General features: G+C 44.8%; 1 protein-coding gene across 10 annotated transcripts in view; it reads right to left on the reverse strand.

The window, feature by feature from the left end:
• SLC45A4 (solute carrier family 45 member 4) overlaps positions 1 to 24,918 on the reverse strand; it is a 105,591-nt gene that overhangs the window by 75,906 nt on the left and 4,767 nt on the right. For 2 of the 10 annotated variants that reach the window (XM_083360064.1, XM_083360069.1), the window contains exon 2: positions 23,815 to 23,943. The exons of 4 other annotated variants lie outside the window; for them this stretch is intronic. The gene's annotated coding sequence lies outside the window, so the exon portion shown is untranslated. Of the gene's footprint in view, positions 1 to 5,661; positions 5,736 to 10,978; positions 11,004 to 20,035; positions 20,097 to 23,814; positions 23,944 to 24,918 lie in introns of those variants that run through there. 4 more of the 10 variants (XM_083360070.1, XM_083360062.1, XM_083360065.1 and 1 more) reach the window with 4 other exon arrangements.

Here is a 24,918-nt window from a genome sequence, read left to right on the forward strand (position 1 = left end):
GTTGACTTCAACTCCCAGAATTCCTGAGCCAGCATGGCTCAGCTTGGAAACCTCTCCCTTTTCCCTCAGCGTGGCTGGCTCAGGAATTCTGGGAGTTGAAGTCCACGAGTCATAAAAGAGTCAAGGTTGCCTACCCCTGGACTAGTCTAAAGAAAAGAAGAAATAGGGGAGACATGATAGCAGCGTTCCAGTATTTGAGGGGCTGCCACAAAGAAGAGGAGGGGGTCAAAGTATTCTCCAAAGCACCAGAGGGAAGGATGAGAAACAATGGTTGGAAACTGTCCAGAGAGAGAAGCAACCTGGAATTATGGAGAAACTTCCTGACAGTGAGGACAATCAACCAGTGGGACAGCTTGCCTACAGAAATTGTGGAGATTTTTAAGAAAAGACTGGACAGTCACTTGTCTGAGATGGTATGGGTTTTCCTGCTTGAGCAGGGGGGTGGACTAGAAGACCTCCAAGGTCCCTTCCAGCTCTATTCTATTCTAAGTTAAACCATGTGACCATAGGAATGCTTTATGGCCATAAGTGTGAAAAACGGTCGCAAGTCACTTTTTTCACTGCTGTTTTTTTTTAAAAATTCCATTTATATCCCGCCCTTCTCCGAAGACTCAGGGCGGCTTACAAGCTTAGCAGTAGCCTTCATTCTATGTATATGCCTGCTTATTAGGGCTTTCATACACCCCCCAAGCGGCATTATTACAAAGTCAGCTTAATTGCCCCCAACAATCTGGGTCCTCATTTTACCTACCTCGGAAGGATGGAAGGCTGAGTCAACCTTGAGCCTGGTGGGACTCGAACCTGCACTAATTGCAGGCAGCTGGGGTTACTTAAGGAGGCATTAGCCCACTGCTCCACCAAGGCTCATTAACTCATTAACTTCAAACGGTCAGTAAACGAACTGTCATAAGTTGAGAACTGCCTTTTGTGCAAGCTGCCCGGAGTCGCTTCATAGAGAGATGGGCGGCACCCAAATTTAATGAATAAATAAAAATAAATCAACAGGTGCCATTCGTTAATGGAAGTATTATGTCCCAAAGGTGATTTTTCCCCCCCAAAAGGCAACTGGACTTTCTTGGCTTTTTTTTTTTCCTTTGAAAACATTTCGAGAAGTGAAACATTTTCAAAAGGGGGGAAAAAAACACGAAAATCTAATTGCTTTTCGGAAAAAGAGGCTTTGGGATAAGTATGACTTGGGATGACTGAGAATCTCCATAAACAACTATTATGCAAACTTTAGCTTCTGGGAAAAATAACATGCATCCAGTTGCTCTTATTTTCCACGGTTCAAGACCATCACCGTTGCGTTTGGATGTTTTGCAGCCGTGGCAGACAAGGAACTAGGAAAGACTTCTGCGGGTGAGGTTATGCTTATCAGGATGCATCATGCATCCTTAAAATTCGAGCTAGCAAGCTAGATCTCCAGAAAGCAGTTTCCTTCCCCATTCCTTCTAAGCAGCCTCTTTGAGAATTCAGAATATCTGAAGTCACGGGCAAAAGAGCCAAAGACAAGAGGCAATTGTAAGAAAGGGCAGGGAATAATAAGCCTTGGTGGAGCAGTGGGCTAATGCCTCCTTAAGTAACACCAGCTGCCTGCAATTAGTGCAGGTTCGCATCCCACCAGGCTCAAGGTTGACTCAGCCTTCCATCCTTCCGAGGTAGGTAAAATGAGGACCCAGATTGTTGGGGGCAATAAGCTGACTTTGTAATAATGTCGCTTGGGGGCCCCCGAAAGCCCTAATAAGCAGGCATATACATAGAATGAAGGCTACTGCTAAGCTTGTAAGCCACCCTGAGTCTTCGGAGAAGGGCGGGATATAAATGTAATAAAAATAAATAAAAATAAATAAAAATAATTGCAGAACCTTGGGAAGGAAAAGTCTTAACTAAAGCATCAAGAAAAGCAAGCATTAAAAAATGCAGCAATCATTGTCAAGCAAGTAGAGTAGACTAGAGTAGACTAGAGTAGACTAGAGTAGAATAGTGTAGAACAGGAATAGAATAGAATAGAATAGAATAGAATAGAATAGAATAGAATAGAATAGAATAGAATAGAATGGAATGGAATGGAATGGAATGGAATGGAATGGAATGGAATGGAATGGAATGGAATGGAATAGTATAGAATAGAATAGAATAGAATAGAATAGAATAGAATAGAATAGAATAGAATAGAATAGAATAGAATAGAATAGAATAGAATAGAATAGAATAGAATAGAATAGAATAGAATACAGCTGCAAGGGACCTTGGAGGTCTTCTAGTCCATCCCCATGCTCGAGCAGAAGAACCTATACCATCTCAGACAAGGGACTGTCTAGCCCAGGGGAAGGCAACCTTGGCTCTTTTATGACTCATGCACTTCAGCTCCCAGAATTCCTGAGCCAGCTATGAATTCTGGGAGTTGGAGTCCATGAGTCATAAAAGAACCAAGGTTGCCTACCCCTGGTCTAGCCTCTTCTTAAAAATCTCCAGTGATGGAGCGCCCACGATTTCTGGAGGGAACTTCTGTTCCACTGGTCGATTGTTCTCACTGTCAGGAAGTTTCTCCTTAATTCCAGGTTGCTTCTCTCCTTGATCAGCTTCCAACCGCTGTTTCTCGCCCTGCCCTCTGGTGCTTTGGAGAATAATTTGACCCCCTCCTCTTCTTTGTGGCAGTCCCTCAGATACTGGAACACTGCTATCATGTCTCCCCTATTTCTTCTTTTCTTTAGACTAGCCAAACCCAAGTCCTGCAAACGTTCTTCGTATGTTTTAAGTGTCCAGGCCTTGGATCATCTTAGTTGCTCTTCTCTGAACTTTTCCCAAGGTCTCAACAAGATGTCAGAACAGGAATGAGATTGACCCAATCCATGCTAACGTTGTCTAGAATCGTATTTCTGGAGAACATAATATGATGCCCTTTAGATGCTGGTGATCACATCCTGCCTGGGGGTGTGTGTGTTACGGTTTCCAGGACTCCAGCACAAAACTGGATAATAAATTTGTACAGGACAAAACCTCAGCAATAAACCTGTACAGGACAAAACTGGAAAGCAGATATCGTTAAACGAGGCCACGCCATGCTTTAAGTTGCCTTGCAATTTGGTGCTTTCCTTCACTACTCCAGAAGAGGAACAAATGGGATACCTGGAATTGGGAAGGGCAGAGAAAACTTCCCAAGAGGCAACTAGCACAGGGATAGTCAACCTTGGCTATTTTATGACAGGTGGACTTCAACTCCCAGAATTCCTGAGCTGGCATGGCTCAGCTTGGAAACCTCTCCCTTTTCCCTCAGCGTGGCTGGCTCATGAATTCTGGGAGTTGAAGTCCACGAGTCACAAAGCGGCCTAGGCCAGGGGTAGGCAACCTTGGCTCTTTTATGACTCATGGACTTCAACTCCCAGAATTCCTGAGCTGGCATGGCTCAGCTTGGAAACCTCTCCCTTTCCCCTCAGCATGGCTGGCTCAGGAATTCTGGGAGTTGAAGTCCACGAGTCATAAACCGGCCTAGGCCAGGGGTAGGCAACCTTGGCTCTTTTATGACTGGTGGACTTCAACTCCCAGAATTCCTGAGCCGGCATGGCTCAACTTGGAAACCTCTCCCTTTCCCCTCAGCGTGGCTGGCTCATGAATTCTGGGAGTTGAAGTCTACGAGTCATAAAGTGGCCTAGGGCCGCTAGGCCATTCCACTGACTCTTTTTGTCCCGAGAGGATGTACTGTACCCAACATGCATTCTTGGCTACGTTCAGATGGCTTAGAGCTCAGTGTTTACCGTTAGCGGCTTATATTTTTAGCCATCTAATCTCCTGACGTCGAACCTCACATGATCCCGAATGTTGACAAGAGCTAGATCAGGTTTGCTTCAAAAACAGCCTGGCAGTCAGTCATTTGTGCAGCTGTAAGCAAAGTGACCCATCCAGCCCTCTGTTATCATGGGAGATGGTGCCAGGGGTGAAGTATTGCCATTACTGAAATAAAGGATGCAAGGGCACCTGTCCAACTCCATTCATTTTAGCCAGGGCCACTTTTAACCTTTGCCGTAAAGGAAGTGAACAAAAGGGGTTTGGCTGCTTGCAAAGGAGGTGCCAGCCCAATTTTGCAAGAGCAATTTTGCAGCCCGCGCTATAAAAACAACAACACAGGCTCTTCGATTACCAGTAAAAAGATTTCATGCTCCTTTCATTCGATGAGACTAAGTAGAACATAGAACCGTAGGGCTGAAAGGGACCTCAAGAGGTCTTCTAGTCCAACCCTCTGCTCAGTCAGACCTTATACCATCCCAGTCAAATGGCTGTCTAGTCTATTTTTGAAAACCTCCCATGATGGAGCACTCACAACTCCTATTCTATTCTATTCTATTCTATTCTATTCTATTCTATTCTATTCTATTCTATTCTATTCTATTCTATTCTATTCTATTCTATTTTCTATTCCTATTCCTATTTCATTCTATTCTATTCTATTCCATCCCATCCCATCCTATCCCATCCCATTTCATATTCTATTATTCTATTCTATTCTATTCTATTCTATTCTATTCTATTCTATTCTATTCTATTCTATTCTATTTTCTATTCTATTCTATTTTCTATTCTATTCTATTCTATTCTATTCTATTCTTAAAGTGGCAAAGGTTGGACACCCCTTGCCCTACACAGTCAAAATATGGGCAGCTGTATTACAAATGGAGCGACTGAGTTAACTGCCATTTAAATAATCTGCTTAGGGACAGAGTCCAGGTTCCAAAAATGTGCAAACAGGAAGCTGTTTCTCTTTGAATTGTGAGAACTTAAGAATTCACGGAATAGTTATAATTCATGAAAAGCGACCCACAGCCCAGCTTTTAACTCTTCATTTGTGCAAGACCACTGTAGGCTGGTCCACTTGCCTCATCCCTCACTCTTTCACTCGTCCCAGTAGATTTTCTGGAAGAAACAGTCCATTACATTAGAGAAATCAAACTCTCCCTTTGATTAAAAAAAGGAAAGCAAAGGAGGGGCAGCATTTAATCAAATCTAAGAATTCACTTAGGGAGAATCACATCCGATCCGCTACTGTTGGCCAAGCAAACGAAGCACCCTTCCCTGAAGATGCTGTCTGAACACTAGAATCCACTTCGAAGAAGCTAGGTTAAGACTGTAAACAACCCCCAATCAGAGCCGCATTGTTCCCCACAGGGATCCTTGGCCTTGCTTACAAAGGAAGTAAGGGACACCAGCACATTTTCGCAACCCCGTGAAGACTTTACAACTGGCGTCTCTGAACGGCCTTCCCTAAGCATTACAACAGGGGTCTTCAAACTTGGCCCTTTTATGACTTGTGGACTTCAACTCTCAGAATTCCTCAGCCAGAAGAAGCAACGGATGGAAACTAATCAAGCAGAGAAGCAACCTAGAACTAAGGAGAAACTTCCTGGCAGTGAGAACAATTAATTAGTAGAACGGCTTGCCCTCACGCTGGGGGAATAATCCATTATCTAAAATGATATAGGTAGTTAGTTCTCCTACTGGAACAGGAGGTTGGACTAGAAGACCTCCAGGATCCCTTCCAAGTCTTCCTGTCTGGCTTCAGGGTGGGTTTCTTTCAGGAAACACCCCATATTTGCTTTTATTTCAGAAATGAAGTTAGTCTGCTTTTGTTCTCCACGCCGCATGCAGTACGAAATCTGAAATGCGCACCTCGGTTACTGGCAGAACAACTTGCACGTCCTTCCTTTGACAAGTCAGACTTGTGAAGAGACACAGAACATGCCCAGGCATCATGTCGCTGAGCTTCCCTGAAATCCGAACAAAAATAAGAGCGAGAAAGAACAAGGTTGCCTTGACAAAGTTGGCCCGGCAAACTGCGGCACCTAAGCCTATCATTCAAATTAACAACACACATGTAGTCCTTGACTTACGACCACAGTGGACCCCCCCCCAAATTCCAGAGCGCCGGCAACGGGTGGAAACTAATCAAGGACAGAAGCAACCTGGAACTAAGGAGGAATTTCCTGACAGTGAGAACAATTAATCAGTGGAACAAGCTGCCTCCAGAAGCAGTGAATACTCCATCACTGGAAGTTTTTAACAAGAGACTGGAAAGCCATTTGTCTGAAATGGTATAGGGTTTCCTGCCTGAGCAGGGGGTTGGACTATATGACCTTCAAAGTCCCTTCCCCCTCCTCCCCGGGGACACTGCGACCATCATTACACAATGGTTGCCAAGCGGTCGAATATGGATCACGTGACCATGGAGATGCTGTAACGGTCGTAAGTGTGAAAAACCGGTCATAAGTCATTTTTCCCCCCCAGTGACATTGTAACTTGGAGTGGTCACTAAATGAATATAAGTTGAGGACTACCTGTAACATAAGAAAATGTTATACAGGTGGTCCTTAATTGATGACCATTCAAAGTTACATCCATCTCTACCGACATCTTTCTGGGTAGACGTTTTGATTATGGGCATTTAAATTTGTTTTATCTCCTATTAAGCTTACTAAATAACAGAAATAGAGTTGGAAGGGACCTTGGAGGTCATCTAGTCCAACCCCCTGCTCAGGCAGGAAACCCTATACCATTTCAGACAAATGGCTGTCCAGTCTCTTCTTAAAAACCTCCAGAGTTGGAGCATTCCCCGCTTCTGGAGGCAGTGGGAAGCGATTCCCTTAACAACCGCAGCAAGAAAGGTAGTAAAACGGGCAAGTCGCTTAACAGTGGTCTCATTTAACAACGGAAAATTTGGGTTCCATCGCCTTTGTAATTCGAGTATTACCTGCAGCACGAGACTGGTTTACTAAAGCCAGCCACCCCACCCCACCCCTGCTCTTCTTAAACCATTGTTTATTCTTGCCAATAAGCCACAAATTAAAAGCTTATATGGGCGAAAAGGACATTTACAAGGCCGGCTCAAAAACAATTGATCCGTTGACAAAAAAAGGAAACTCTTGAGGGAAAAGAATGAAAGCCCAACGCACAATACATGTGCTGATGTAAATAATACCTCATTTACTGGCGGAACAATGCTTCATTCAAGGGGATTAATAAACCATTCTGATTTAAAATGAAGTGTAGCATTTTTTCCAGGATAAACAATATTAGCTGGGAGGGGGGCAGGGGTTATAGGATGGAGGGTTTGCTGAAAAGGACTTTTAAAAATGCACATTATTATTATTTTTGGCCCCTTGAGGTAGGAAGGAAGGGGCGGTCTTGAAAAGCAGGTTAGCATCACCAACACACGACAGATAGTTCTCGGCTTATGACCACAACCGAGGGCCAAATTTCTGTTGCTAAGCAAGACAGCTGTTCCGTGAGGTTTGCCCCATTTTATGAAGCTTTCTTGTCCTGGTGGTGAAGTGAATCACTGCTGTTGGTAAATTAGTAAATCGGTTGTTAAGTGAATCTGGATCCCCCATTGAAATAATAACAACAACAACGAGTTGGAAGGGACCTTGGAGGTCATCTAGTCCAGCCCTCTGCTCAGGCAGGAAACCCTCTACCATTTTGGACAAATGGCTGCCCAGTCTCTTCTTAAAAACCTCCAGTGTTGGAGCATTCACAGCTTCTGGAGGCAGGTTGTTCCACTGGCTAATTGTTCTAACTGTCAGGGAATTTCTCCTTATTTCTAGGTTGCTTTTCTCTTTGCTTGTCAGAAGGTCGCAAAAGGGGATCACGTGAACCTGGGACATTGCAACTGTCGTAAGTACATGCCAGTTGCCAAGCGTTCAAATTTTGATAACATGACCATGGGCAGGGGTAGGCAACCTTGGCTCTTTTATGGCTCATGGACTTCAACTCCCAGAATTCCTGAACCAGCCACGCTGAGGGGAAAGGGAGAGGTTTCCAAGCTGAGCCATGCTGGCTCAGGAATTCTGGGAGTGGAAGTCCACCAGTCATAAAAGAGCCAAGGTTGCCTACCCCTGACCATGGGGGATACCGCAACAGTCATAAGTGGGGGAAAAAGGTCAAAAGTCACTTTTTTCTGTGCCCTTGTATTGTTTGAACGGTCACTAATCAAATGGCTGTTAAGTCAAAGTTTACCTCACATCAGTGTCTCCTGAAGTAGCTTGTAGGTTAAGTCAGGATCGGATGGCAGGGTTTGAACAATGGAAATTGTTTTTTTATTTTTTTTTATTCATTTAATATATAAAATAGAAAAGAAAACAGAAATAAGAAATTAGGGGAAGGAAAAAGAGAGGGAAAAAAAAGAAAACGTGAGGTATAAGAGGGAAAAAAAGAAAGAAAAAGCGTTGACTTCCGATTCTGTACCAGATAAAAACACTCCAGCCTCAACTTTTTGCTTTCAAGCATTAGTATATAACTCGCCATTTCTAGAACGACAAATCTATCTAATCGATGAAGCCAACATCGGAATGTCATATATATTTTTGTCATCACAAGGCCAAAATCCAGAAGTGAACAGTGGAATTTTTTAACCTGCTCCGCCTCCGCAGAGAATGAGGAAGCATCGAACAAAATGCATTCCACGTGCAAAGAGAGAAAAAACAGGAACAGGTTGTTATTATTATTTTTCTCTTTTTTTTTCTAAACCGTGCACAACACAGAACCCATCAGTATAGAGAGAGGAACTCAATTTGCAAGAAGCCAGGTTCCTCATTCAGGATGCATTGCTGAAGTTGGACATCCCTGTTCTACGGCATTCTGGTCTAGTGGAATAAAGGCCCAATTTATAAGGACTGATAGAAAAATAATAATAATCAATCATAGCTTCTTTCGTTCCTGTCCTAATGGTGTTCAAACGGGCTAGAACTCTAGCTGCCACAATCCTGCTCGTGGGTGATGAAGCTTGTAGTCCAACCTCTGGAAGATGCCAAGAGAGCAAAGAATTGAACAGTACGATTTTTGTCTCTGAGACTGCAAAAGGGACCAAACGTGAGAGAAAGGCTAAAAGTGAAGAATTCTAGCCAAATCTTTCAAAGCTGTCAGAAGATGTGTGGAACTGCTTTGCTTTCATCCTTCCTGCACTCCTATTTAGAAACACAGAAACATAGAGTTGGAAGGGACCTCAGAGATCATCTAGTCCAGAGGTCCCCAACCTATGGGCTGTGGCCCACTGCTGGGCCGTAGCCTCTTGGCCACTGGGTCGCATGAGTGGCTGGCCAGTACCCCCTGCACCGGTGCTAGCCAAGCTGTGAGCCTCGTGCTGGTGCTAGCCGAGCCACAAGCTGCGAGTGTCATGCTGGCGTTAGCTGAGCCACGAGCTGTGTTGTGCCGGCACTAGCTGAGCCACGACCTGTGAGTCTCACACTGGCGCTAGCCAAGCCACGAGCTGCGAGTGTCGTGCTGGCACTAGCTGAGCCACGACCTGTGAGTCTCACACCGGCACTAGCCGAGCCATGAGCTTCGAGTATTGTGCCGGAACTAGCATGTGTGCACACACTAATGCGACTGCAAACGGCCATGAGCAACTGCAAATGGGGCTTCTAGTGCCGGCGCAAGGCTCGTGGCACAGCTAGTGCCAGCTCGTGGCTCAGCTAGCGCCGGCGCGACAATCAAACATCGTGGCTCAGCTAGTGCCAGCGCTACACCAGCAGCTTGTGGCTCGGCTGGTTCTCACTGTTTCTCCTTAATTCCAGGTTGCTTCTCTCCTTGATGAGTTTCCATCCGTTGCTTCTCGTCTTGCCTTCTGGTGCTTTGGAAAATAAGTTGACCCCCCCTCTTCTTTGCGGCAGTCCCCCAAATACTGGAACGTTGCTATCGTATCATCCCTAGTCCTTCTCTTTGTCAGACAACACATACCCAGTTCTTTCAACCATTCCCCCTATGTTTTAGCCTCCAGCCCCCTAATCATCTTTGCTGCTCTTCTCTGCACTCTTTCCAGACTGCTTGTCAGACAACAGTTGTAAAACGTGTCCTATCTAAATTATCATGTCTGGAAAACAATGACGGTCCTGCTCCTTTCGAAAGAATTCCTGGGGACCCAAGTGACAGACACCCACAAGACTGCATTTCCCACAGATGGAAAAATAAACGTGGGAGGAAGCCTGGAAAGCGATTCGACACAAGGCTGGATCCCTTTCCTGTTGCTTCGGCCCTTCCCTGTACCACTTTTTCATAGGTTAGCTGAGTCCTTCGGGAAAGGGCGGTATATAAATGTAATAAAATAAATAAATAAATAAAATAAATAAATAAATAAATATGGCAAAATAAGTATTAATAAGCAAAGTGTGCTGAGGTTACAGATTTTGGCTGCACCCCTTACGCACTCATTCCCTAAGGGTGGAATTCTTTCAACGCAGCCATCAGAGTCTGATTTTAGTTCTCTCCAAGCACCACAGTCCACAGCGTGAATTTCAATCTTGGTTTGCTGACTTGCAGGAGAGTTGGCTCAAGCACCAGGGGATAAAGGCTTTACAGGTAATTTTAGGCTTACAAGCATCCGTTTACTGACTGTTGAAAGTTAGAATGGCACTGGAAAAAGCGACTTATGACCATTTTTTTACACTTGCAACCATTGTAGTATCTCTACGGTCGCGGGATCCAAATTTGGACGGTTGGCAACTGGCTCATATTTATGACGGCAGGCAGCATCCTGGGGTCATATGATCCCCTTTTGGGACCTTCCAATAAGCAGAATGGCACTGAAAAAGTCCTGTGGTCACAATCAACCGGAACGCTGCTAACATGTGTCCCCAACCTTTTGGGCACCAGGGACAGGTTCTGTGGAGAGAGGTTTTTCCACGGGCCGGAGGGTGCGTGGTTTTGTGTCCTGCCTGCATCCTGTGGATGGGGCTTTGCTTGTCTGTGTGGACCGGTTGCTGGCATGCCACGGCCCGGTACTGATCCACGGCCCAGGGGTTGGGGACCCCTGCTCTAGACGATCCATACCCAGTTCCTGCAAACTTTCTTCATGGTTCAGCAGATGGGGGAAGATGCCGTAGAGGGAGTAAATGCAGGTGGGAGAAGTTCAGTAGAGAGCTGAATTTCCCACCCCCTCTGCAAAACCCTTTAATAATGTTAATAATAATAATAGTAATAGTAATAAAAACATCACCAGGAACTGAAGTTGCAGAAAGAGGCTGTTTGTCTACAGATCAGGCGAGGCCTCGCAATTTCTGCACCGCTGAGTCATTGTCCTGGCCAACATCGGAGACACGCAGCTGTCTCTTCGCTGGTAAACATACAGAAACTTTTGGAAGCCCGGCTGAAAAGTAGCCAAGGCCTGAAGGAAAACCACATTTCTCCACTCTGCCCCAAAGGCAGCCAGCAGGATGACGTTCTGCAACTGCTCCTCTTTCCAAAAGCTGGCCAGGTCTTCTATCCTAACTTCATTTTTGATTGCTATTTTCTTCCCGTGCACCGAGATTCCCTCCCCTACACACAAACAGACCAAGCATCAGAACAAAAGATGGGGGGGGGGGAAATCTGTTGCTGGTCAAGTCTGGAGAAATATCTCCATAAGTTTCCAGCCGTTATCGACTTGACTGCAAAGATGATGTTCTCCATACAGCAGGATTTACGAGCTAGCACTAAACCCTCATTTATAGGCCTTGCCCTTCTCAGATATCTTAGCCAAAGAGCCTGTGACCCCTGGTCTGTAGCTGGGCTGCAGGCCATTGGGAACTGGGCCGCGGAAGTGGTGGGCAAGCGCATGAGCATGTAATATAAATAAATGTGTATTCCTTCCTTCCTTCCTTGGTGGAGCAGTGGGCTAATGCCTCCTTAAGTAACACCAGCTGCCTGCAATTAGTGCAGGTTCGAGTCCCACCAGGCTCAAGGTTGACTCAGCCTTCCATCCTTCCCAGGTAGGTAAAATGAGGACCCAGATTGTTGGGGGCAATTAAGCTGACTTTGTAATAATGCCGCTTGGGGTGTGTGTGAAAGCCCTAACAAGCAGGCATATACATAGAATGAAGGCTACTGCTAAGCTTGTAAGCTGCCCTGAGTCTTCGGAGAAGGGCGGGATATAAATGGAATTAAAATAAAATAAAAATAAATTTTCCCTTCTTCCAGCCCTCTCCTCTCCCCTCCTTCTTTCTTTCTTTTTCTAGCTTTCTCTTTCTTTTCTTTCTTTTCCTTCCTTCCTTCCTTCCTTCCTTCCTTCCTTCCTTCCTTCCTTCCTTCCTTCCTTCCTTCCTCTTTCTTTCTTTATCTTTCCCCCTCTCTCTCTGACCCTCCCTCCTTCCTTCCCTCGCCAAATGCTGATTTCTTACATGGTAACACTGCAAATGTCGGTTTGTGATGGTGCTAAGGGCGGGGGTGGGGGGGTGGGAGAGGAACTGACTGCAAGAAAGCCAGCAAGGTCATTTATTTTCTCACGAATTAATTACAAAGCTGGTTTGCCGGAATAAAGCACTAAATGACTAAGCCTCCCTTTTTGTGGAAAAGGGGAGAGGCAGATGCATCAGCTAAAATCAAAAGCAAAACCAAAAAAAATAAAATTAAAAAAAATCCCCCTTTTTAAAACAAAAGCCCCCCACACACACACACACTCCCTTCGCCCTTCCAATATTTCACAATGCCAAGTGACAATGGGTTTGTGTGGCAGTTGTGTGCTTGCAGCGGAAGGCTGAAGGAGACGGCGCATCTTGCAAAGAGTGTTAGGTCTGAGCAGAAGAAAGAGGGAGAGGCTGGAGAAGGAAAGCAAAATTGTCAAGAGACAATTGCAAGGTTGCAGCTAGGAAGATGAAAGTTCATTTATCTTGGAAATAACCTATATTGCCTCTTTAGGTGGAAGCTGCTAGAAAGAAAACAGAACAGGATACCAGTTGGTAAGCCTCCAGGTAAGGCTATTACCGCCTGCCAACTAAAAAGCAAGCCAACGACTGTGACATAACTAGCCTGAATTTAAACTGCAACTCAAACCAGGAAATGTAATCCGAGGCGGGCAACCATGCCCGCCCTGTCTTTCACAACAGCTTGGCTCAGATTATCTTCTCAAAGCAAAGATCGCCACAACAGGAGGGGTGGGGCAAGTTTTGAAATGATCAAGAGTAAAACCTTAGGGACTAGAAGCTGAAGGTTAGCAGCATTGGGTTGCAAGAATCTGGATCGGCACTCAATGTCAGCTAAGAGTTGGTGGTTTCCAGAATCTCTTGGCCGGATCATGTAGCACTGAGCACCACAGTGATGGAAGCGTTTCTCAACCGTGATGGGTGGACTTACAGTCAGAATTCCCCAGCCAGCTTGCTTTAAGATGTGTGGACTTCAACTCCCAGAATTCCCCAGCCAGCAGGCTTTAAGACAGGGGGTCTTCAAACTTGGCCCTTTTATGACTTGTGGACTTCAACTCCCAGAATTCCTCAGCCAGCAGGCTTTAAGACAGGGGGTCTTCAAACTTGGCCCTTTTATGACTTGTGGACTTCAACTCCCAAAATTCCTCAGCCAAGCACGCTGGCTGAGGAATTCTGGGAGTTGAAGTCCACAAGTCATAAAAGGGCCAAGTTTGAAGACCCCTGCTTTAAGACATGTGGACCAACTCCCAGAATTCCCTAGCCAGACCTCCAGGAGTTGAAGTTCACGTATCTTAAAGTCTGCTGGCTGGGGAACTCTTGTTGAAGTCCATTCATCTTAAAAGTTGCCAAGCTTGAGAAACTCTGCTTTGGGAACTTTAATCACCAATGAGCTTAAACGGCCCCAGCGAAGAGGATCTAAGATTTGTGTGCTATTTATTTATTGCCCTAGAATCCTGCCACAATCTCATAAGGCTCATGGAGAGTGTAAAAGGCCTGCAACCGTGAAAAGAATCCTCGGTCTCAAACGTAAAATACCACAAAAAACAGAAGAATCCCAGTAAACCATCCAGGAAAACAGACATGTAGTGGAACAAGTTAACCTGCCGGAACGTTGGCAGGGCTACACCTTGTGTATCTTGAACGGGTTCCAAGAAGGCTGTCAATACTAAAATATTTATAAGCATTAGTGGGTAAAAGGCAAAGCAAACAAGTCCTGTATTTTTCTATAAGATTTTACATTAACATCTACTGGACTTGTGGAATTCTACCAGACTTTGGCTGCTTTTTAGTGAGAACAGCCTCACCCTTTCTCAGGGGTCTTCAAACTTGGCCCTTTTATGACTCGTGGACTTCAACTCCCAGAATTCCTCAGCCAGGCATGCCTGGCTGAGGAATTCTGGGAGTTGAAGTCCACAAGCAGGGGTCTTCAAACTTGGCCCTTTTATGACTCATGGACTTCAACCCCCAGAATTCCTCAGCCAGGCATGCCTGGCTGAGGAATTCTGGGAGTTGAAGTCCACAAGCAGGGGTCTTCAAACTTGGCCCATTTATGACTCGTGGACTTCAACTCCCAGAATTCCTTAGCCAGCATGCCTGGCTGAGGAATTCTGGGAGTTGAAGTCCACAAGCAGGGAAATTCAAACTTGGCCCTTTTATGACTCGTGGACTTCAACTCCCAGAATTCCTCAGCCAGCATGCCTGGCTGAGGAATTCTGGGAGTTGAAGTCCACAAGTCATGAAAGGGCCAAGTTTGAAGATCCCTGCCCTATCTGGAACCATCATCCAAGCATATCAGGGCCACAATTCCCAGCCATCTCAACTAGCTTACTGAGAGTTTCCGTGGCAACCGAGAAATCCAGGCCTTGTTATCCGAGCCATGAGCAGGTGGCTGACTTGAACTTGACTCACACCAGTGTTTCTCAACCTTGGCAATTTTAAGTCATGTGGACTTCAATTCCCAGAATTCCCTAGCCAGCATTCTCACTCCCAGAATCCTGGGAGTGAGAATGCTGGCTAGGGAATTCTGGGAATTGAAGTCCCACAGGTCTTCAAGTTGCAAATTGAGGAACACATGTTTGTCAGAAGCTCGCTTTGGATTGTACCCTTTGCTACCGGTGTGATGCTACAAAAAAATCCATCCCTTTCCCTTGTCGCAAAAGGGGATCACATGATCCCCGGGACGCTGCAACCGTCATAAATATGAGTCAGTTGCCAAGCGTCCCAAATTTTGGTTATGTGGCCATGGGAATACTGCAATGATTGTAAGTGTGAAAATGGGTCATATGTCACTTTTTTGAGGGTGGCTGTTACTTCAAATAGTCACTAGATGAATGGTTGTAAATCCAGAACTACCTGTATAGACCAAGCAATGGAGGCACCAAAATAACAAGCTTGGAAGGGACCTTGGAGGTCATCTAGTCCAGGGCTTTCCAACCTTTTCACCCACTGTACCACTTTCAGGATATGGCAACATCCGGGTACCACCAGTCGCCTACCAAGGTGTCAAAAACGTGATGACCCCCCAAAAGGAAAAAACTGATGAAGTACAGGTAGTCCTCGACTTACAACAGTTCGCTTAATGACTGTTCGAAGTTACAATGGCACTGGAAAAAGCCACAGCCGAGCAAGACACCTGTCTGCCTGCCTGGTGGTGCTCTTCTTCCTGTTCAAGGTTTTCATTGTTGTGAGCATTTCTGTTGAGGATTGGCAGCGGGGGTGGGGTGGTGGGTGTTTGGTTTCTATTCTCCCCCCCCCCCGGTCTGCTGGGTAGTTGCAGCAGGTTTTGGTCACTTCACATGTCCCAGGGTCATGTGACTGTCATAAATATGAATCAGTTGCCAAGCATCTGAATGTAAATCACAAGACCCTGGAGATGCTGCAACATTCCAGCTGCTCGGCGCTTCTTCTGGGCTCAGAAGCACCAGGATCAGTGCCGAGCTCCAGCTGGATCCTGGCGCTTCCGCTGAGCCCCGACAGCCCTGCAGCTCCAGCCGTCTCTCGCTCAGGCTTGTGCGGTGCTGCCACCGGTTCAGCTCATTCCCCTCCCCCGCTACCACTTTTCTAGGATGGTCGCGTACCACCTGCCAGGTGACAGTGTACCACAGGTGGTACCCGTACCACTGGTTGAAAAGCCCTGATGTAGTCCAATCCCCTTGCTCAAGCAGGAAACCCTAGACCGGGGTAGGCAACCTTGGCTCTTTGATGACTCGTGGACTTCAACTCCCAGAATTCCTGAGCCAGCTGGGAGTTGAAGTCCACGAGTCATAAAAGAGCCAAGATTGCCTACCCCTGCCCTATACCATTCCAGACAAGTGGCTGTCCAGTCTCTTCTTGAAAGCCTCCAGTGATGGAGCACCCACAACGTCTGAAGATTAAAAAAAACCAATACATTGGTGTTGCATTTTAAATACAGGTGTTTGACAGTAACATTAAAACCACTGGTTTTTTTAAAAAAATCACCTGGTTCACCTCATTTTATTTTTTTTTAAAGAGCGAAGCTGTCAGGAATAATTGTTTCGTAGTCTTCTGCTGTAAATCACCGTAAATGGGCATGCTGGTCCATGAACTTATATGGTCAGATATAGGAACCAAACGGGAAGAAGAGAAATGGCTTGCAAAGCTGCAGTGTTTCCGGTCCAAAATGATGACTCTGAATTTAAGGTGACATACTGCCCAGCGGCGGTAAGGCAAAAAAAACACCAACCACCTCATTTGTCTCCTTCCCTGCATTTTTACCTACGATGACCTTTTAGATTGCCAAGATAATTTAGGTAAGCCCCCTGCCCACTGAATGCAGGACAACTCTGCCATTTCAAAGGCAAATTATTTGGAGAAAAACACACCCTTGAAGTGCAGTAAAGGAAGCGCAAGGTACAAAGTCAACACAAACTCAGCATGCAAAGAGCAGGTTATAGGTAAATGACCTACTACGTGGTCATTTCAGGACCCATCGCTCCTCTCCAGGGTTTCACGCCAACGCCCAAGAGTAAATTGGAAGCCTTTTTTGAGAGAAGTGGGTGCTGAGCTCAGGTGCTTCCCCAGCCTGACAACTGGGGGAAGCCGAAGAGCCAAATGCAAATACTGAAACGTGCGCACGAGACAAAGACGCAACCTTAATACAATCAGCGTGGGTCTCTGCGCTGCATTCTTTTCTTGACTACTAGGGAAGTTTTTCTACTGGGCTTTAGTTGTTTACCTCCCAGAGCTTTAATTGCCTGGGGAGAAAGAAAGAAAGAAAGAAAGAGAAGAGAAGAGAAGAGAAGAGAAGAGAAGAGAAGAGAAGAGAAGAGGAGAGAAAAGTTTTAATTGCCTGGGAAGAGAGAGAGAGAGAGAGAGAGAGAGAAGCTTTAATTGCCTGGGGAGAGAGAAAGAAAGAAAGAAAAAGAAAGAAAGAAAGAAAGAGAGAGAGAGAGAGAGAGAGAAAGAAAGAAAGAAAGAAAGAAAGAAAGAAAGAAAGAAAGAAAGAAAGAAAGAGAAAAGAAAAGAAAAAAGAAAGAAAGAAGGAAAAGCTTTAATTGCCTGGGGAGAAAGAAAGAAAAGAAAGAAAGAAAGAAAGAAAGAAAGAAAGAAAGAAAGAAAGAAAGAAAGAAAGAAAGAAAGAAAGAAGCTTTAATTGCCTGGGGAGGGAGAAAGAAAGAAAGAAAGAAAGAAGAGAGAGAGAGAGAGAGAAAAGAAAAGAAAAGAAAAAGAAAGAAAGAAAGAAAGAAAGAAAGAAAGAAAGAAAGAAAGAAAGAAAGAGAAAGAAAGAAAGAAAGAAAGAAAAAGAAAGAAAGAAAGAGAAAGAAAGAAAGAAAGAAAGAAAGAAAGAGAGAGAGAGAGAGAGAGAAAGAAAGAAAGAGAAAAGAAAAGAAAAAAGAAAGAAAGAAGGAAAAGCTTTAATTGCCTGGGGAGAAAGAAAGAAAAGAAAGAAAGAAAGAAAGAAAGAAAGAAAGAAAGAAAGAAAGAAAGAAAGAAAGAAAGAAGCTTTAATTGCCTGGGGAGGGAGAAAGAAAGAAAGAAAGAAAGAAGAGAGAGAGAGAGAGAGAGAGAGAAAAGAAAAGAAAAGAAAAAGAAAGAAAGATAGAAAGAAAGAAAAAGAAAGAAAGAAAGAAAGAAAGAAAAAGAAAGAAAGAAAGAAAGAAAGAGAGAGAGAGAGAAAGAGAAAAGAAAAGAAAAGAAAAAGAAAAAGAAAGAAAGAAAGAGAGTTGAAGTCTACTGCTGGAGAGCTCTCAAACCTAAGTGCCCAATCTGGATTTTCCAGCATTGACCCCCAGCTCAGGTGAGTTGGCCAGCTACACCACGAGGTGCTGAAGACCGAGACTCGTGTCTTGTCAACCCTCAGGCAGATTACTGTAATTTGCCTTCTGCGGGTCTGCCCTTGGAGATGACCTGGCATGACAGCTGAAGAGAACTGACACCCGTTTCGGCAGAGAAAGCCGGAGATGGATGGATGATCTTGGAGGAACCCGACAAGGTTCAGCCAGGTACCTGTCTGTCAACGGGCTTTAAGAGAGAGAAACTTAAACAGAATCTGCTTTAACTCTCTTTGGCATAAACAGGGAGGAGAAGGAAGAGAAAGGTCTGCCTTTCAAGATCTTGTTACAGGCAAAGTCCCCGAGTTACAACCGTTCCCTTCATGTCCGTTCAAAGTTACGACGGCGCTGAGAAAAGGGGACTTTTATGACCATTTTTCACACTTACGACCGTGGCAGCATCCCCAGCGGTCTTGTGTGACCAAAGTTCTCATACTTATGAAAGTTGCAATTAGCCTGGGGAGGGGGGGGTTGTCCCTGGGATCAGGTCTTGCAGCCCTCTGACCAGCAAAGTCAATGGGGACGATCAGATTCACTTAACGACGGTGTTCCTAACTTAACAACGGCAATAATTCACTTGACCGCTGTGGCAAGGAAGGTCATAAAATGGGGGCAAAACAACTGTGCTGCTTAGCAAGGGGAGACTTGGGGTCCACTGTGGTCATCGGTCAATTTACCCGTCTTCAACTTACGACCACAGTGGAGGCTGCCCATAAGTCACGAGGGTCGTAAAATGGTTCATCCTCTGACGGATCTGATTTCATGGCCTTTAGAGCAGCAAGCATTAAAAAGCGACCCGCCATCCTCATTAAGTGAATCCAGGGGTCATTAAGCAAATGCATAGTTCACGATGGGACGTTTTTGCCCCAAACCAGAAGTAAATGCCTGTTTTTGGCAAAATAAATAAAACAAATCATTAAAAAATCATAAATTGCCGTTACATTGTGGGATGCTGCAAACAGTTGTAAATGAGGCCTGTTACCGAACACCTGAGGGACGGGGGGGGGGCTCATGTGACTGAGGGGGTGCTGTTGGAATTTCAGAACCAGGTCGTAAGTATATTTGGGGGGGGGGTGTCCATCGTGAACTTTGTGTGTTCACTAAATGACTCGTAGTCAAGGATTACTTATAACAGGGATCTTCCAACGTGGCCCTTTTATGACTTGTGAACTCCAACTCCCAGAATTCCTCAGCCAGGCATGCTGGCTGAGGAATTCTGGGAGCTGAAGTCCACTCCTCTCAAAGTCTGTATCAGTGGTCTTCAAACGTGGCCCTTTTATGACTTGCGAACTTCAACTCCCAGAGTTCCTCAGCTAGGCACGCTGGCTGAGGAATTCTGGGAGTTGAAGTCCGCAAGTCATAAAAGGGCCACGCTTGAAGCCCCCTGACTTGTGGTTACAAGTACAGCAATATACAAATTAAGCAAGGAGAAAATAGATTGTTCCAGCATGTATTCTTTAAAAAACCGTATCCTGAGGTTTATTAATATTTTTCTAGTTTAATGAAAAGAAGGACATGATAGCAGTGTTCCAGCATTTGAGGGGTTGCCACAAAGAAAGGGGTGTGTGTGTCAAGCTATTCCCCAAAGCACCAGAAGGCAGGACAAGAAGCAACGGATGGAAACTCATCAAGGAGAGAAGCAACCTAGAACTAAGGAGAAACTTCCTGACAGTTAGAACAATTAACCAGTGGAACCACCTTCCTTCAGAAGCTGTGAATGCTCCAACACTGGAAGTTTTAAAGAAGAGATTGGACAACCATTTGTCTGGAATGGTATAGGGTTTCCTGCCTGAGCAGGGGGGTTGGACTAGATGACCTCCAAGGTCCCTTCCAACTCTGTTATTCTGTTATTTAGTTAATTTAAGAGGAGATAAAACAATGTAAATATCCATAATCACACCACCAGAAAAGATGTTGGTACATATGGAAGTAATTAGGAAATATGCTGTTTTCTTAACATCTGTTCTTGATTTTTTTTTTAACTATATCAACCAGCTTTAATTAAAGGATTCTCCCCCCACCCCCCAGGATTCTTTGCTGCTGTGTTAAGATTTCAGCCAATTCTATTTCCCGTTTTTTAAATACCTTTGATCCAAAGAAACATGTACTTTAGTTTTGCAGTGGTTTGCTTTTGTAAATCTGGCTTCTAACAAAAATAAAACAAAACGAATTAGTTTCCTGTGCGCTGTCATTTTATATATTTTGCAACTACCCAGAGAGCTGGCTGTTTCTGATGCGAACATTTTCTGTGTTATTTCTTTTGATTTTTAATGATGTAGACGTGCATCCTTCTTTAAATGTTTGATGATCCTTGACTATTTCATGAGGTTAAGAAACTGTTTCACTAGAAACAAAACTGCAGCTTGTCATCAATTGTTCCCTGATGTTGTGAAATTTCCTCTCAATTACCAATTCTCTAATCCAGAAGAAAAAAAAACACCAACGTCATCTTCCCATTCTTTTAGATGATCATACTTAGGCATGCTTAAATTACGACTTTAAAATGTGGGTGATCCAGAAACGGGTGAAAAATGGAAAAAAATTCAATGACCAAACATTGAGTTTTCCAGGTATTTTAAATACGGACTTTTGACCCTAGATATTAATTTCTCAATACTAGGAAGAAATGGCATTGCTCTAACAGTGACACACACGTGGAACATGTTTTGGGCTGCTCTAAATCAATGGAACAGTTTTAATGTTTAAATTTAAAAGCATCAAAAGAATGGCTCACACTTGGTGTACCAAAATCTCCAAAGCTGGTTGATCTGCTTCACACCAAGTTTTTTTCCCCAAAAAGATAATTATTTATGAAGAACGTAAGAACTCTTTGGCATCGGAAACAATGGTTGGAAACTATTCAAGGAGAAACTTCCTGACAGTGAGGACAATTAAGCAGTGGAACAGCTTGCCTCCAGAAATCGTGGGCGCTCCATGACTGGAGATTTGTAAGAAGAAACTAGACCAGGGGTGGGCAACCTTGGCTCTTTTATGACTCGTGGACTTCAACTCCCAGAATTCCTGAGCCAGCACAGCTGGCTCAGGAATTCTGGGAGTTGAAGTTCACGAGTCATAAAAGAGCCAAGGTTGCCCACCCCTGGGCTAGACAGTCACTTGTCTGAGACGGTATATAGGTTCTCCTGCTTGAGCAGGGGGCTGGACTAGAAGACCTCCAAGGTCCCTTCCCGCTCTATCCTATTCTATTCTATCTACAAAACGAAGTTAGAGAAAGTTCAGAAGAGTTCAAAATTGGCATCTTCATATTTTCAAACAGCAGTTCCTCAACTGACCTGAAATCTGTCTTCACTTCAAAGTGATTTTAACAAATTAGAAAGACCTTCCCAGTCATTTAGATATTAGCCTGGGGTAACCTTAGCCTCACCATTTAGCAGATGGAAAATCCGAATGACATTGTTAATCTTTGGCTATGTAACTTTGTCTGCCAAATGCGCAGACAATAGAATAGACATAGAACAGGGGGTACCTGACTCAAGAGTAGTAATTGCAAATGGGGTCCTGGAGTCCTAGTGGACAATCACTTAAATATGAGCCAAGAGTGTGCGGCAGCTGCTAAAAAGGCCAACACGGTCCTAGGCTGCATTAACAGAGGGACAGAATCAAGTAAGAACTGCATTATATTGCACAGGTGAGACCCTACCTCCAGTTTTGGTCACCAAAATACAAAAAAGACGCTGAGACCCTAGAAAGAATGCAGAGAAAAGCAGCAAAAAAGATTAGGGGACCGGAGGCTAAAACGTATAAGGAATGGCTGCTGGAATTGGGTATCTCTAGTTTAATGAAAAGGGACGTGGTGGCTCAGTGGGTTAGGACGCTGAGCTTGTCGATCAGAAGGTCGGCAGTTTCGTGGGTCGAATCCCGAGTGCCGCGTAACAGAGTGAGCGCCTGTTACACGTCCCAGCTTCTGCCAACCTAGCAGTTCGAAAGCACGTAAAAATGCAAGTAGAAAAATAGGGACCACTCCAGTGGGAAGGTAATAGCGTTCCGTGCACCTTTGGCGTCTAGTCATGCCGGCCACATGACCACGGAGACGTCCTCGGACAAGCGCTGGCTCTTCGGCTTTGAAACAGAGATGAGCACCGGCCCCTAGAGTCGGAAACGACTAGCACGCACGTGCGGAGGAACCTTTACCTTTACCTTTAGTTTAATGAAGACAAGGACAAGGGGTGACATGACAGCAGTGTTCCAATATCTCAGGGGCTGCCCCAAAGATGAGGGAGTCAAGCTATTCTCCAAAGCATCTGAGGGCAGGATGAGAAACAATGGTTGGAAACTGATCAAGGAGAGAAGCAACCTGGAACTAAGGAGAAACTTCCTGACAATGAGAACCATTAAGCAATGGAATGGCTTGCCTCTGGAACTTGAGGGTGCTCCACCACTGGAAGTTTTCAAGAAGAGACTGGACATCTACTTGTCTGGAATGGTATCTCTCTCTCTCTCTCTCTCTCTCTCTCTCTCTCTCTCTCTCTCTCTCTCTCTCTCTCTCCCTCCCTCCCTCCCTCCCTCCCTCCCTCTCCCTCTCTCTCTCTCTCTCCAATATGGTCTATTTTTTCTTTCAGAGCCCACAAGGTGGCACCGAGCAAGTCAGTCGTAATCTCCTATATTTCCAACGGTTGTCAATAAACTGCCCGGATAAATTGGAAGGAATAGGATGCAAATCTGGGACATGCTTGGTGAGCAATTATCATCAGATGATTCATAGACTTGGATCAGCACGAGGGATTTTTTTTCAAAAACACATTTCACCCCCCCCCCCCCATCCTCTGTAAGCATCAAATTCAATCACTGGCTTGTCCAGTGAAAGAATCTCAACAGACACCTAGAATTCAGAGCCACCCAGCTGGCTTTCATGGCTAAGGCGGGACTAAAACTCACCTTCTCCTGCTGATTGGCCCAAAGTCACCCTACTGGCTTTCATGGCTAAAAGGTAAAGGTAAAGGTTCCCCCGCACATGCGTGCTAGTCGTTTCCGACTCTAGGGGCCGGTGCTCATCTCCGTTTCAAAGCCGAAGAGCCAGCGCTTGTCCGAGGACGTCTCCGTGGTCATGTGGCCGGCATGACTGGACGTCCACGAGTCATAAAGCGGCCTAGGCCTAGGCGTAGGCAACCTTGGCTCTTTTATGACTCGTGGACTTCAACTCCCAGAATTCCTGAGCCACAATGGCTCAGCTTGGAAACCTCTGTCTTTCCCCTCAGCAGGGCTGGCTCAGGAATTCTGGGAATTGTAGTCCACGAGTCCTAAAAGAGCCAAGGTTGCCTAAGGTAAAGGTAAAGGTTCCCCCGCACATGCGTGCTAGTCATTTCCGACTCTAGGGGCCGGTGCTCATCTCCGTTTCAAAGCCGAAGAGCCAGCGCTTGTCCGAGGACATCTCCGTGGTCATGTGGCCAGCATGACTAGACACCAAAGGCGCACGGAACGCTGTTACCTTCCCACCGTAGTGGTCCCTATTTTTCTACTTGCATTTTTACGTGCTTTCGAACTGCTAGGTTGGCAGAAGCTGGGACGAGTAACAGGCGCTCACTCTGCTATGCGGCACTCGGGATTCAACCCGCCAAACTCCCGACCTTCTGATCGACAAGCTCAGCGTCTTAACCCACTGAGCCACCTTTTCATGGCTAAGGCGGGACTAAAACTCACCTTCTCCTGCTGATTGGCCCAAGGTCACCTTGCCGGCTTCCATGGCTAAGGCAGGACTAGAACTCAGTACCTCTCACTTTCTAGCCTGGTGCCTTAACCACAAGACCAAGGTGGCTTTTTGTTCCTATGGTTTGTTTTTTTTCATGCTTCCCGACATGTTTGGCAGACTTGGTGGGTGAAAAAGAAATCAATCATTGTTAGCATCCTACCAGATGCTTGCTCCTTCTTTGGGCTGCTGTGGGTGCTCGATCAGGCTTCAGCTGTTGTCTCTGCAAAACTGAACACCATCCAGTCCCAATGACAAAGCTTCGCTTCTGACAAAGCAAAACGTCTTTTTTCTCAAGGGAAAAAACAAAATCATTTCTTCCCCAAGGAAAAATACAAACATGGTTCAGTTGCTTTTTTAGGGGGAAAAAAGCAGCACCTGAATGACTGAGAATCTCTATAGATGCTCTGAAGCAGATAATAGATAACTTGGGATCAAAATAAAGTGTCTTGCAATAATAGAAGCAGTGAGAAACAAGGCTGAGTTTGAAACATCAGGCACTGCAACACATCTGGCTACAGACACCCAGGTCTATATATATGCGCTGTTAGATCAGTGGTCTCCTCCGACCTTGGCAAGGCAAGTTTAAAACTTGTGGACTTCAACTCCCAGAGATGAATTCCCCATGCTGGCTGAGGAATTCTGGGAGTTGAAGTCCAGAAGTCTTAAACTTGCCAAGGTCGGAGGAGACCCTGGTTTAGATCGTTCATCCTCTCATTTCCTTGACCTGTGACTGTAATTGAGTCTGAAATTATAGTCATAAGCTGTGCCGTTTGTTAATGATAGGATGGGGTGGGGTTGATAGAATAGAATGTAGGATAGGATAGGATAAGATAGGACAGGATAGGATGTAGAATAGAATAGGGTAGGATGTAGAATAGAATAGGGTAGGATATAGAATAGAATAGAATAGAATAGAATAGAATAGAATAGAATAGAATAGAATAGAATAGAATAGAATAGAATAGAATAGAATAATGAAATAAGAATAGAATAGAATAGAATAATGAAATAAGGAATAGAATAGAATAGAATAGAATAGAATAGAATAGAATAGAATAGAATAGAATAGAATAATGAAATAAGAATAGAATAATGAATAGAATAATGAAATAAGGAATAGAATAATGAAATAAGGAATAGAATAGAATAGAATAGAATAGAATAGAATAGAATAGAACAGAATAGAATATAGAATAGACTAGAATGTAGAGTAGAGTAGAATAGAACAGAACAGAATATAGAATGGAACGGAACGGAACAGAAC

This window comes from Vipera ursinii (assembly GCF_947247035.1).
Source record: "Vipera ursinii genome assembly, chromosome: 3".
In the NCBI taxonomy this organism is placed as follows: Eukaryota; Metazoa; Chordata; class Lepidosauria; order Squamata; family Viperidae; genus Vipera; species Vipera ursinii.